At 42.0% G+C, this 12,065-nt stretch overlaps 1 protein-coding gene across 3 annotated transcripts in view; it reads left to right on the forward strand.

Moving 5' to 3' along the window:
* Positions 1-11,281, forward strand: part of akap6 (A kinase (PRKA) anchor protein 6) — a 490,689-nt gene extending 479,408 nt beyond the window's left edge. For 2 of the 3 annotated variants that reach the window (XM_047392958.1, XM_047392959.1), the window contains one exon: positions 9,712-11,281. The gene's annotated coding sequence lies outside the window, so the exon portion shown is untranslated. The other variant, XM_047392960.1, reaches the window with a different exon arrangement.
* The last annotated feature ends 784 nt before the right edge of the window (positions 11,282-12,065 follow it).

Here is a 12,065-nt window from a genome sequence, read left to right on the forward strand (position 1 = left end):
GATTCAAGCTCCTGATTCATACGTTCTGTCTGTCCGTTTGACCGTCGGTGATAACCAGATGTTAGAGAAACCTTAGCCTTGAGGGCTGAGCAGAACTGTTTCCAAACCTGTGAGATGAACTGAGGTCCACGGTCTGACAAGATGTCCTAGGGGATGCCATGGAATTTGAATACATTTCACCAGTAATTGAGCAGTCTGAAAGGCAGACGGTAACTTTCTGAGGTGGAAGAGATGGCAGGCTTTGGAATAACGGTTGATGATAGTGGTCATACCTTGAGATTCGGGGAGTCCAGTGACGAAATCTAGAACTATATGTGACCAGTGTTGTTTTGGTGTGATGAGGGGTTACAGAAGACCAGCAGGCGGTTTATGGGTGGACTTGTTGTGAGCACAAATGGAACTTGCGAGCACATATTCCTTCACATCCTTGTGAAGGGATGGCCACCAAAGGCATCGGAAAATGAGTGCAATGGTGCGGCTTGAACCCGGATGAGATGAAAACTTAGCACAGTGAAACCAGTGGATAAGGTGGGCAGGAACTGGGGACGGGACAAAGGTTCTGTTGAGTAGGCCAGTTCCTGGATGTGGTTTATTTTGTTGAGCTTGGAGTACAAGGTCCTCAATCTCCCATGTGAGGGAGCCAATAGTGCAACTGGGAGGTAGGATGGAAGCAGGTTCCTTATCTGAGTCATTGGATGAAAATTGTCATGAGAGGGCATCAGATTTTACGTTTTTGAAGCCGGCCCGGTAGGAAATGGACAGGTAGAATCAAGAAAAGAACAGGGACCAACGGCACTGCCGGGAGTTCAAGCCTTTAGCGGACTGAAAGTAGGCTAGGTTCTTGTGATTGGTCAAAACCAGCACAGGATGTTCCGCGCCCTCCAGCCGGTGTCGCCACTCCTCCAAGGCCAATTTTATGGCTAAAAGTTCTAGATCTCCCACATTATAGTTTTGTTCGGTGTTGGACAGTCTATGGGAGAAAAAGGCACAAGGGTGAAGTTTTCTATCTGAGTCGGAACATTGAGGCAGCACAGCACCCACCCCCGTGTCAGAAGCATTGACCTCAAGTGTGAATTGTTTTGATGGATCTGGGTGGAAAAGGATGGGAGCTTGAGATAACTTTTATTTCAGGGCTAAGAGGGCGGAATTAGCTTCTTGGGTCCATATGAATGTGGTCTTGGTAGAGGTGAGTGCAGTTAATGGAGCGGCGGTTTGAATGTAAGTTTGTGTAAATCTTCGGTAAAAATTGGCGAAAGCCTGGAATCGCTGGAGCTTCTTGCGGGTGGGTATCTGGAACTGGCCAGTTGAGGAAGGCTTTGATTTAGTCTGGATCTGAGCGAACCTGCCCACCCTCGAGGATGAGACCTAAAAAGGTTACTGAAGGTCTATGAAACTCACAATTTCTCTGCTTTGACAAATGGTCCATTCTCCAGAAGACGTTGGAGAAGTAGACGGACGTGATGGCAGTATTCAGAGACGTTCTTGGAGCAGATGAGCATGTTATTGAGATAAACAAAGACAAAGACGTTGAGGAAGTCTTGGAGGACATCATTAACTGGGGCTTGGAAGACTGCTGGAGTATTGCAACGATCAAAGGGCATGAACAAATATTCAAAGTGACCTAATGGTGTCTGGAAAGCCGTTTTCCAATCATCCCCCTAGCGGATTCGGACGAAGTGATATGCGTTGCAGAGGTCTACTTTGGTAAATATAGTTGAATCGTGAAGAGATTCGAATGCTGATGAAATGAGGGGGAGAGGGTATTTATTCTTAACTGTGGTGTGATACAGACCCCTGTAATCAATTCAGGGACAAAGGGACCCGTCCTTTTTTCCCACAAAGAAAAAGCCTGCCCCCAGAGGTGATGATGAGTGATGGATGATTCCAGCTGTTAATGATTCATTGATGTAATCTTCCATGGCTTGACGTTCAGTACGGGAGATGTTGTATAGTCTGTTAGATGGTAAGGGAGCCCCAGAAAGGAGATCTATGGCACAATCATATGGGCGATGAGGAAATAATGACAGGGCATTGGTCTTACTAAAAACTTGCTTTCAGTGATGGTATTCTTTGGTACTTGTGAGAGGTCGGGAGGATCTGTTACATGAGAAGTCACCAAGAGGAGATTGGGAGAGACGGCAGACTGTAAACAGGAATAAAGACAATTGGTCAACCAGGAGTTAATATGGAGATCTGACCAATTGAGATGTGGATTATGTTGTGGTAACCACTTAAAGCCTAAGACCAAAGATGATTGTGAAATGGGGAAAACAAAAAAGGGCGTGTGTTCTCTGTGATTACCTGAGATGATGAGTTCTAGGGGTTTGGTTTGATGAGTTATTCTTTGCAGAACTTTACCACTGAGGGATGAAACAAGGAAAGGTGTGGAAAGAGGCACAGTTTCAATCTTGGCTTGAACAACAAGGTTCTGGTTGATTAGGTTCTGTTCACAGCTGCAGTCGATCAGGGCTGAGAGGTTGAGGGAGTCATGGTTAAATAGAATTATAACAGACAAAGTGAAACAAGGGGCCTTTAGGCTGACGTGATGGTCGGCCAGCTTCCCCATCATAGCTGGCAGACCCTCTCTTTTGGCTGGACTGGGCATGAAGCGATGAAATTACCTGGGGAGACACTAGACAGTAGATACATTGATTTGACTCCCTACGACACTGCTGTTCTTTGGGAGATAGGCGGGTGTGTCCAATTTGCATGGGTTCTCGTTCGGGAGTGGATGGGTTGGAAAATGGTCAAGAAGGAGTAGGGGTACCCAAAGGCAACTGAGGTGTCACAACAGATCTCTCAATCCTGGACTTTCTTCTCTCTCTCATTATATTATCTATTCTAATAGTTGGAGCAATAAAGTGTTTTAGATTTATCAATAAGAGCTAGATCATCTTTTAAAGACTCATCCAAAGATTGAAAAAAATGCAGCTTTTAGGGCACATTCATCCCAACCTGAAGCGGTTGGCAGTGTGCGGAACTCGATCAAAAATTCAGCGACCATAGACGGTGAGCTACGCTCATCTGATCTGTTTCAGTAGCAAAACTCTTCAGTGCTTAAACTCTTGCACAAATTCTTTATAAGTACAACCAAACTGGTTATAATCAGTAAAGCGGGCCTCAGCCCATCTTAGCAAACCTAGCAAACCAAGAATAAAGGAAATCTTAACATCGTCATAAAGGAATGACTGAGGTGAGCGGTTGAACACTAGTGAACACTGAAGGAGAAAACCTCTACAATTACCAACCTCACCGGGGAATTTCTCTGGGTTAGGTGAAGTGACGTCATGGAAATGAGAAAGCTGGTGTGAGACCGGGGAATCAAGAACGCCCTCTGGGGTTGAGGAAGACTGACTGCTGAGGGCATGTTGCAGGAGTGAAGCCATCTGTTCGAGTTGTAGATTGGTATTTCTCTGTTGATCCAAGAGAGCTCGCAGGGTTGATTCATGGGATTGGATCTGGTTTCTGTGATCTGAAAGAGTTCTCCTGAGTGAGTCTGCTGGGTCAGGAATCCAGGACCGGGAGCACTTCAACTGTACAAGGAGAAGGACTGGTAGGTTTAGTAAATAAATGAGGAAACTTGAGGTGAAATAAGAATTTTTGTGCTTACAGGGGGTGAGTAGATGAACCGCCAGGGGAGAAGATGATGGACCACAATCACCTCACTGGAAGTGAGGTGATTGTGGTCCAGGAGAATGGTAAGTACAGCACCTGGTGTGGGTTCTTGGATGGGGAGCACGGTGGAGGGTGAGCAGGGTTCGCTTATGGATGAGGCCGAGAGAGCGAAAAGCCAGGAAGCCGCCAGCTGGAAACTTGTCCGGAGAGGACGACTTGGATCTTTGTGGATGCCTTGGAACCAGGAAGTGAACTGGAGTGGAATCCAGGACACTGGAGTAACCTGAGGAGGAGCACACACACGAAGGTCAGATAATCTTGTCTTTACAACAGAAAATCAAGATCATCAGGGGACTAGAGTTTACCACAGTTGGTTAACACTCAGGAGTCGAAGTCAGGCAGCAGACTTCTCTGAAACTCTCCTGTGATGAGGCGTAATGCGATACACTTGTCACAGCTTCCTACCACCATGCTCTGGCGCCATCTAGGGTAAAACACAGTAAGCAGCAGGCAGAAGAGGAGACAGACTCTCCCAGACAATTGGTACAGTTACAGTTTCAGTTATTTTAAAATATTTATTCATAATTAAACTATAAAAATCAAGTGTAATAGCAAGAAAGTCTATCCACACAGTTGTTATCATTTCCTAAGAGTAATAAAACAAATGAATAGTAGTACTGTCTGTCTCATTCACTTTGCCTGTTACTGACTCCTGTCAGTAACTTTCATATGTCCAAACTGAGTGGAAAACAGCCCTCAGCCTGAGTTCACAAATTACTAAAATAAATTAGCAAAACAACTCATAACTAACTCAGGAAAGATAAACTAAAGGTCACCAATCAGTTCTAAAGCATCTTACTTTGGACGAATCCTTGTTAACACTGTAGCTCCAGTTTCCCAAATCAGGGAGTTGTTTTAATCATTCTGTTATGATTTCTCTCTCTCTCTCACTCAGCTGCATCTACTCCCTGTGCTTTTGTCTTCCTATTTGCTATTCTGATCGGTCATAAAAACTTGGTTTATTTGTATTTGTGTCCTCAACTTTAGTGAAACAAAACACATCCAAGCCATTTTTTTCTACCATTTTTTTGAATGTTCACAACACTGGTAACGTTTTCTACCGCGAAACAAACCTTCATCACAACCAGTATCATCCGAGTCCAAGGCGGCGCACTCAGCTCTTCTTCTACTGTATGTAACTTGAACAGCACCGCAACCTGCTACCGTAACAGCTGTTGTTGCGCGCAACATGCTCACTCGCACTTTGTACCCCCAGCCACCGTAATAAATCTACCGCACAGATGACTTGACTCACTTACCTGCCATCTGCTGGCGTAATGCGGCACAGCAAGAAAAAAAAAGTAACGACTGGAAACTAGACTTCATAATGCATGAGACACACAAACAAAAACTAAGCACATTTTCTCTATAAATTCTGTTAATTTTAATTAGTTTTGTGAACACTCTTTACCATTAGTTTTTAGTTTTTTGGCAAAGTCTTGTTTTTATTTGTAGTTCAGTAAACAAAAATGTTTTTTTACTTCTAGTTTTTGATAATAATTTTGGTTCAAACCAGCTCATTGTGCCCTTCTGCCAGACCCCTCCACCCGCCCAGGAAATCAATGGCCATCCAGCCTGTGACGTCCATCGCATCCTGGACTCCTGGCGAAGAGGATGAGGTTTACCCTGTTACCTTGTTAATTGGCAGAGGTATGGACCTCAAGAACGGTCTTGGGTTCCTCAGAGCTTCATCCTGCATCTGGTCCTCTTCACGGAGTATGAGCACAGGTTTTTGTGATTTGCTGGTGTGTTTTCCTGTTCTCTCTCTCACCTGCAGGGTGCAACAGGCAGGAACAGAGGTCCAGCTGCTTTCCATCAGGGCTTATCAAGGACAGCATTCATAAGCAGCTGGAATCCTAAAGGAGGTGTCAGATTGTTTACTCACCCAGAGTAGTTATCAGACCAGCGGACCTAGCTCTGTAAATTCTTGTCGCCTAGACCGTGTTGCTCACCAGAGTTTTTTACCTTTGTTTCTAGAGTGAATCAGATCCCTGAAGACCTGGACCTGGATTACTGTTGTCTGATGTCCCATGTTCAAGTCCTCCATTGGTTAAAGCAGTGGTTTTCAAAGTGGGGGATGCCAAGGGGCGCTAGGGGGGCCTCAGAAAGGTTGGGGGGTTGATTAAAACAAAACACTGTTCTTATTCTCAACAGTTTGTTAAATGTTATCCAGTGGGATTATAATTGTGTTAACATATTTTAATAAAATTATTACATTAAATAAATTTACTGATTATTGAATACTTAGTAAAAAGTCATTTTACATTTTTTGTTTCTTTACATAATTTTTGGCATTGTCTGTGGGTTTGCAAAAGGGAGTTCCTGCCCAGAAGCTAATACTGTTTGGGGGTCCTTGGTATGGAAAAGTGTGGGAACCCCTGGGTTAAAGCACTTAACTGTGTTTTTCCTAGCAAGAGCCTCCTTGAGCTTCCCAAGACCTGCCTGCTCAAGGAAGTTGCCAACCGCTGTCTTGTGCCTCCCTGCCTGTCCACCCTCCAACATCTCACACCACCATCTGAGGTAACAAACAACAGAGTTACCCACGTAAACCGACAGCCACTCCTGTCACCCTTATCCTCCGTGACATTATTTACCTCCTCCCGAATCACTTCTGCAACTCACAACAGTAAGATTTACTCACCATCAGTTCTGATATCCTGTTTTCCTCTACCAACTATACTCATCCCTCTTTCCTCCTCAGTAAACCGGCCCGAAGGAACCAGACTCCCGGACCATCCAGTTGAAATTTCTTGTGTCACAATAAACCTGTTTAACCAAAACTCTGCCTCCGTAATTGTTACCTGCTCAAAAGAGTTCTACATTATGACAGCTATAGAATCCAGCAAACTAAAAAAGCAGTCAAAGAAAACACTTTTTGACTTGTGTAACAGCAAGTTATTTCTACTGTTCGGCCATGACACATTTTTACACCAAAACAGGTTGAAAGGAACAGTAGGCTTTTCCCTAGTTGTTTGATTGTTTTAAAATGGTTGTTTTAACCTACCCTCACGGAATTTGAAATAAATAAATAAAAACTAAAAACTCATTAATAAATCAATGGCTATTTGTTTATTTTCTTAGTGCAGTTCCTATTCTGTGATCAGTTGCTAGTTTTCAAATCACTTCTTGTTCATTTGTCTTGTTAAATTGAAGTTTATTATAAAATGGATTCTACATTTTTCAAGTCCATAATATAAGCGTTTTAAACTGAATTAGAAGTGGCTGCAGTCTAATAATTTTGGTAATTAAATAGTAAAATAACATAGGTTTCATTCTCCTTTCAAGATATTTTAAACTCTAACTAGAGTCAGCGAACATGAACAAAAGGACATTACTGACATAATCTGTGTGTGTGTGTGTTTTAATGTATGATGTGCGCACCCTATAGGTGCCTCCAGGGCTAAGCAAAACCTCCTGCCCTCATACTCTAAACACACAAATGTGCACCTGCACATCCACACACACCCCTGAGGGCAGGGCATGAGAGTCCAGGTAGAAGCTATGACAGCCCAACAGCTGCAGGTTAGACAGACACACTATTCACACACACAAACATACGCACCTACACCAACAAATAGCACAAAGGCACACAACAGAGGACAATTCTACATAAACACCTATTTGCAAAGAACCAAAAAAACATATCCCAGCCAAAACATACACAGTGGATGTGATACTGCGACAAGGGACACACACTCACCATCATAGACATCATATCTATGATGCATATAACTGGTCCTGACCCCCATGACGTGGCTGAGTGTAGCCCACCTGTTAACACAACACACACACTGTACACACAAACACAGGTGCAATTAAAGCAATCATGAATGCAACTCATGATGTGCTTTGTGACCCAGACAGCAGAAGCTCCACAGCAAAGCACACAGGAGTGTGTGGAGTGTTCAGGTTTTATCACTGACTTGCACATAAAAAAGCTTACCACATAGTAGCCGGAAGAACAAAGAAAAATAAGTAACACACAAACATGTTAATATCTTTGGTTATAGCATTTATTTAGTCAACACATACGCATTTTTTTATAAATTCGACAAACAATATAAATTAAATAATTTTAGCATTTCAAATTTCTCATATTGTGCATGCATATATATGATATTGCCGAAGGTATTCACTCACTTATCCAAACCCTGTAAATTTCAGTGTTCCGATCACTTCAGTGATAACAGCAGTATAATATGTATGCAGGCATGCAGAATTATTTTACAAACATTTGTGAAATAATGGGTTGATCTCAGGAGCTCAGTTAATTCGAGTGTGGTACTGTGATAGGAAGTCTGTTCATGAAATTTCTTCACTACTACATATCCCACAGTCAATCACTGGAAGCATTATAACAAAGGGATTTTCAATTACAGCATCTAAGCTATGAAATGGTAGACCATGTAAAATCACATAGTCAGGTCTGTGGATGCTGAGGCGCTTAGTGTGCAAAGATCACCAACTTTCTGCAGTGGTTAATGGCGTGGGTTTCTATGGCTAAGTATCTGCATCCATGTCTTACATCACCTAGAGCAATGTAAAGCATCGCATGAAAGTGGGCACAAGTGGATTGTCTGCCAATTCAATGGATGAGTCTGGATTTGGCAGTTGCCAGAAATCACTTGCCTGACTCTATTGTGTCAAATGTAAAGTTTGGTGCACAGGGCATAATGATGTGGAGCACTAGTTGAGCTTGAACCCTTAGTTTCAGTTCCAGGAACTCTTAATTCATCAGCATACCAATATATTTAGGCAATTTCATATTCCCAACTTTGTGGAAGTTTGGTAGTGAGAAACACAACTGACCTACACAGAATAGTGACCTTAACCCACTAGAACACGTTAGGGAAGTATTAGAGCAGAGACTTGTCAAACGTCAATGACCTTACAAATGTGCATTTAGAAGAATGGTCAAATATTACCATAGACATAGCCTAAACCTTGTGGTAAGCCCAAACGAGTTAAAGCTATTATTGTTGCAAAGCGGATATGACATCATAATTTTAAACCCCATGGATTAAGAATCGGATGTCACTTGACTTTACATGTGTGTGAAGGGAGATGAGTTAAAGGTGACCTATAATACTTCCTTTTAAACATTTGGGATAGGTTTGTGGGCTATACAAAACATGTTAATAAAATTTTTCACACAAAATCATTCTCAGATAATGAGATTTCAACTTCTCAGTTTCCCCTTTTTTGAGCTTCTTTGAGAATGAGCTGTTTTGCGGCTCTGTCACTTTTATGCAAAATAGCTGTATCTGGCCATGCCGCCAACCAGAACGTGAAAACGCGTTCAAAACTTATAAGACAACAATAAGTAGTCACATGTCTGTCATCTGCAGATGTGCCCCAAACAGTAGGGACTGAATTCTTTTTCAGTATAAGTCTTAATGCAAATCCTGACGTGTACTGATGTGACTTCTCAAAGCAGTCCATGGTGAAGTGATTCGTGCAAACTAGTACTGTCTTCGGCAATGTGACTGGAACATTGCCCTCAAATATGAAAGCCACGAATCTCTGTTATCCAACAGCGGGAGAATGTGCATGGACACATGTGGGTCTTTGCAGCCAACAACAGAACATCTGCCTTTGAGGGCAGCCATTGTAAGGCACGTGTAAGGTAAAACCACCTGGCGGGACGTGATCCTCTATTGAAAATTAAGGGGGAGGAGCTTCGCTTCAGCTCCGCTTCAGTCAGGGGTGGGACCCAGGTAACGCTAGGTGCGAGTGTAATTGTGACGTCACAATTAAACAACTTTTAAAACCACGAGTTTTCTAGAAAAGAAAAAAACAGCTGACTTTTTCTTTTTCTTTTTTGCGTTTTGACTGTTTATAGAAGCATTAGAGACCCAAATGAAAGACTAGAAACAATGCAAAGTGAATTTTGCATAATAGGTCCACTTTAATAGTTTTGGCAATGTATTGTTTGTTTCATACATATAGAAATCAAAACTGTGTTGTATTGAAATTTTACATACATTTACTGTTTTCACCAACATGAAAAGAAACATTCTTTTTTGTTTTCAACAGAGACCACCTGAAAGAATATCCAGGATCCAGCTAAGGTCTTTCTGTTGTTTCCCTCTTATGTCAGCGTGCTCTGAGCGCCATCTCCCTGTATGATACCACTGTGCTCCTGCAGGCTTTCACATGTGTGATCTTTGTATTCTGACTGAACTTTCAACTGTTGTCTGGAGGATTTTCTTTGGAGTTGTACAGTTTGTGAATGGTTCAAGTAATCAGCCTGATGAGTTGCTAAAATTGTGATTATGAAGTAGTTTTAAAGCCTTTTCCTGAGGATATTAAGGTTTTCTGAGGTTTTGCTTGAATGTAGAATTTAAATGCATGTACACTGTTAATTGATTAATAAAAGGTCTAACTGATGCTTTGACTATTCAAGATAATAATTTATCTTTAATATTTAGCGTGTACAATTTTCAATGTGGCTACAAGAGAAATGGTTCCTAAATGCATACTTTGTCAGACATTACAATCAACCTATATTTCATGGCTCACCTTGAAGTAGACTAACCGCATTGTGTCCTAAAGTTGAATAAAATGGTATATGCTGAGGAGGCTGATTCCTCAACTTTTAATGTAAATAAGATTGTTTTTTTTCTATTATGCTTGTCAACATCTAAAAAATTCCCAGATGTTTTTGTCACTCCTACTTGAAAAGTTTGAAACACTGTTACATGGCGTTATGCTAGAGTGGATTCGAGAAGCAGGATTGTGTGCTGTTTTGACCATTTTCATGGACTGAGTACTGATTATCAACCCGCTGACACCTAATGGATGAGTTGACTTCAGTCTTATGTGGGATACATTTTTTTCATCTCTTTTAGATTTAGTTATCTTCTCCAATAATAGACATTTGGATAAATATTTGCTACAGCACATAAAAATCAAATGGAACTTAAATTACTCTTTTCATCTTATTGATGTATGTCATTGTTATTTTTATGTGTTACACTAAGACCTAAGTTATGATAATGAAGTGGAAAGCAAATGATACATGGTTTTCAAATGACATTACAAAGCCACAAATCTGAGAAGTCTGGCGTGCATTTGTATCCTACCCTCATTAGCTTGATACTTCAAAACAATTGCAGTCAATACCTTCAGAGGCAGTCTAAGAAAAACACCACCGGTGGTCTGTTTCTTAATTTATTCTCAGTATAAATGCAACTGTTCTACGAAGGCCTTGTTAGAGAACCTTGTTAAACAGACAACATTATGAAGACCAAGGAACATCAGGCAGGTCAGGGAGAAAGTTGTAAAAATGTTTGAACCAGGGTTATTAAACAATTTCCCAAGTTCTGAAAAACTCTCTGAGCTCTGTTCAATTCATCATCTAAGATTGGAATGAGGATGACACAACTGTAAACCTAAACCGACAGGTGGGGCAAGGAGAGCATTAATCAGAGAGGCAGCCACAAAGCCCATTAGAGCTTTGAAGGAGCTGCACAGATCAACAGTTCAGGTGGGAGAATATAGCGCCAATTCACAACACATGTCGTCTCAAGGCAATTTACAATGTCAATTCAGTCGAATCATGCAGATTTCAAGTTGGGTAAATACAGGGGTTGGACAATGAAACTGAAACACCTGGTTTTAGACTACAATAATTTATTAGTATGGTGTAGGGCCTCCTTTTGCGGCCAATACAGCGTCAATTCGTCTTGGGAATGACATATACTAGTCCTGCACAATGGTCAGAGGGATTTTAAGCCATTCTTCTTGCAGGATAGTGACCAGGTCACTACGTGATACTGGTGGAGGAAAACGTTTCCTGACTCGCCTAGATCTAGTGACTGTGCAGGCCATGGGAGATGTTCAACTTCACTTTCATGTTTATCAAACCAATCTTTCACCAGTCTTGCTGTGTGTATTGGTGCATTGTCATCTTGATACACGGCACCTTCAGGATACAATGTTTGAACCATTGGATGCACATGGTCCTCAAGAATGGTTCGGTAGTCTTTGGCAGTGACGCACCCATCTAGCACAATTATTGGGCCAAGGGAATGCCATGATATGGCAGCCCAAACCATTACTGATCCACCCCCATGCTTTACTCTAGGCGTGCAACAGTCTGGGTGGTACGCTTCTTTGGGGCATCTCCACACCGTAACTCTCCCGGATGTGGGGAAAACAGTAAAGGTGGACTCATCAGAGAACAATACATGTTTCACATCGTCCACAGCCCAAGATTTGCTCTCCTTGCACCTATGAAACCAACGTTTGGCATTGGCATGAGTGACCAAAGGTTTGATTATAGCAGCCCGGCCGTGTATATTGACCCTGTGGAGCTCCCGACGGACAGTTCTGGTGGAAACAGGAGAGTTGAGGTGCATATTTAATTCTGCCATGATTTGGGCAAC

Source organism: Girardinichthys multiradiatus, chromosome 19, assembly GCF_021462225.1.
Source record: "Girardinichthys multiradiatus isolate DD_20200921_A chromosome 19, DD_fGirMul_XY1, whole genome shotgun sequence".
NCBI lineage: Eukaryota > Metazoa > Chordata > Actinopteri > Cyprinodontiformes > Goodeidae > Girardinichthys > Girardinichthys multiradiatus.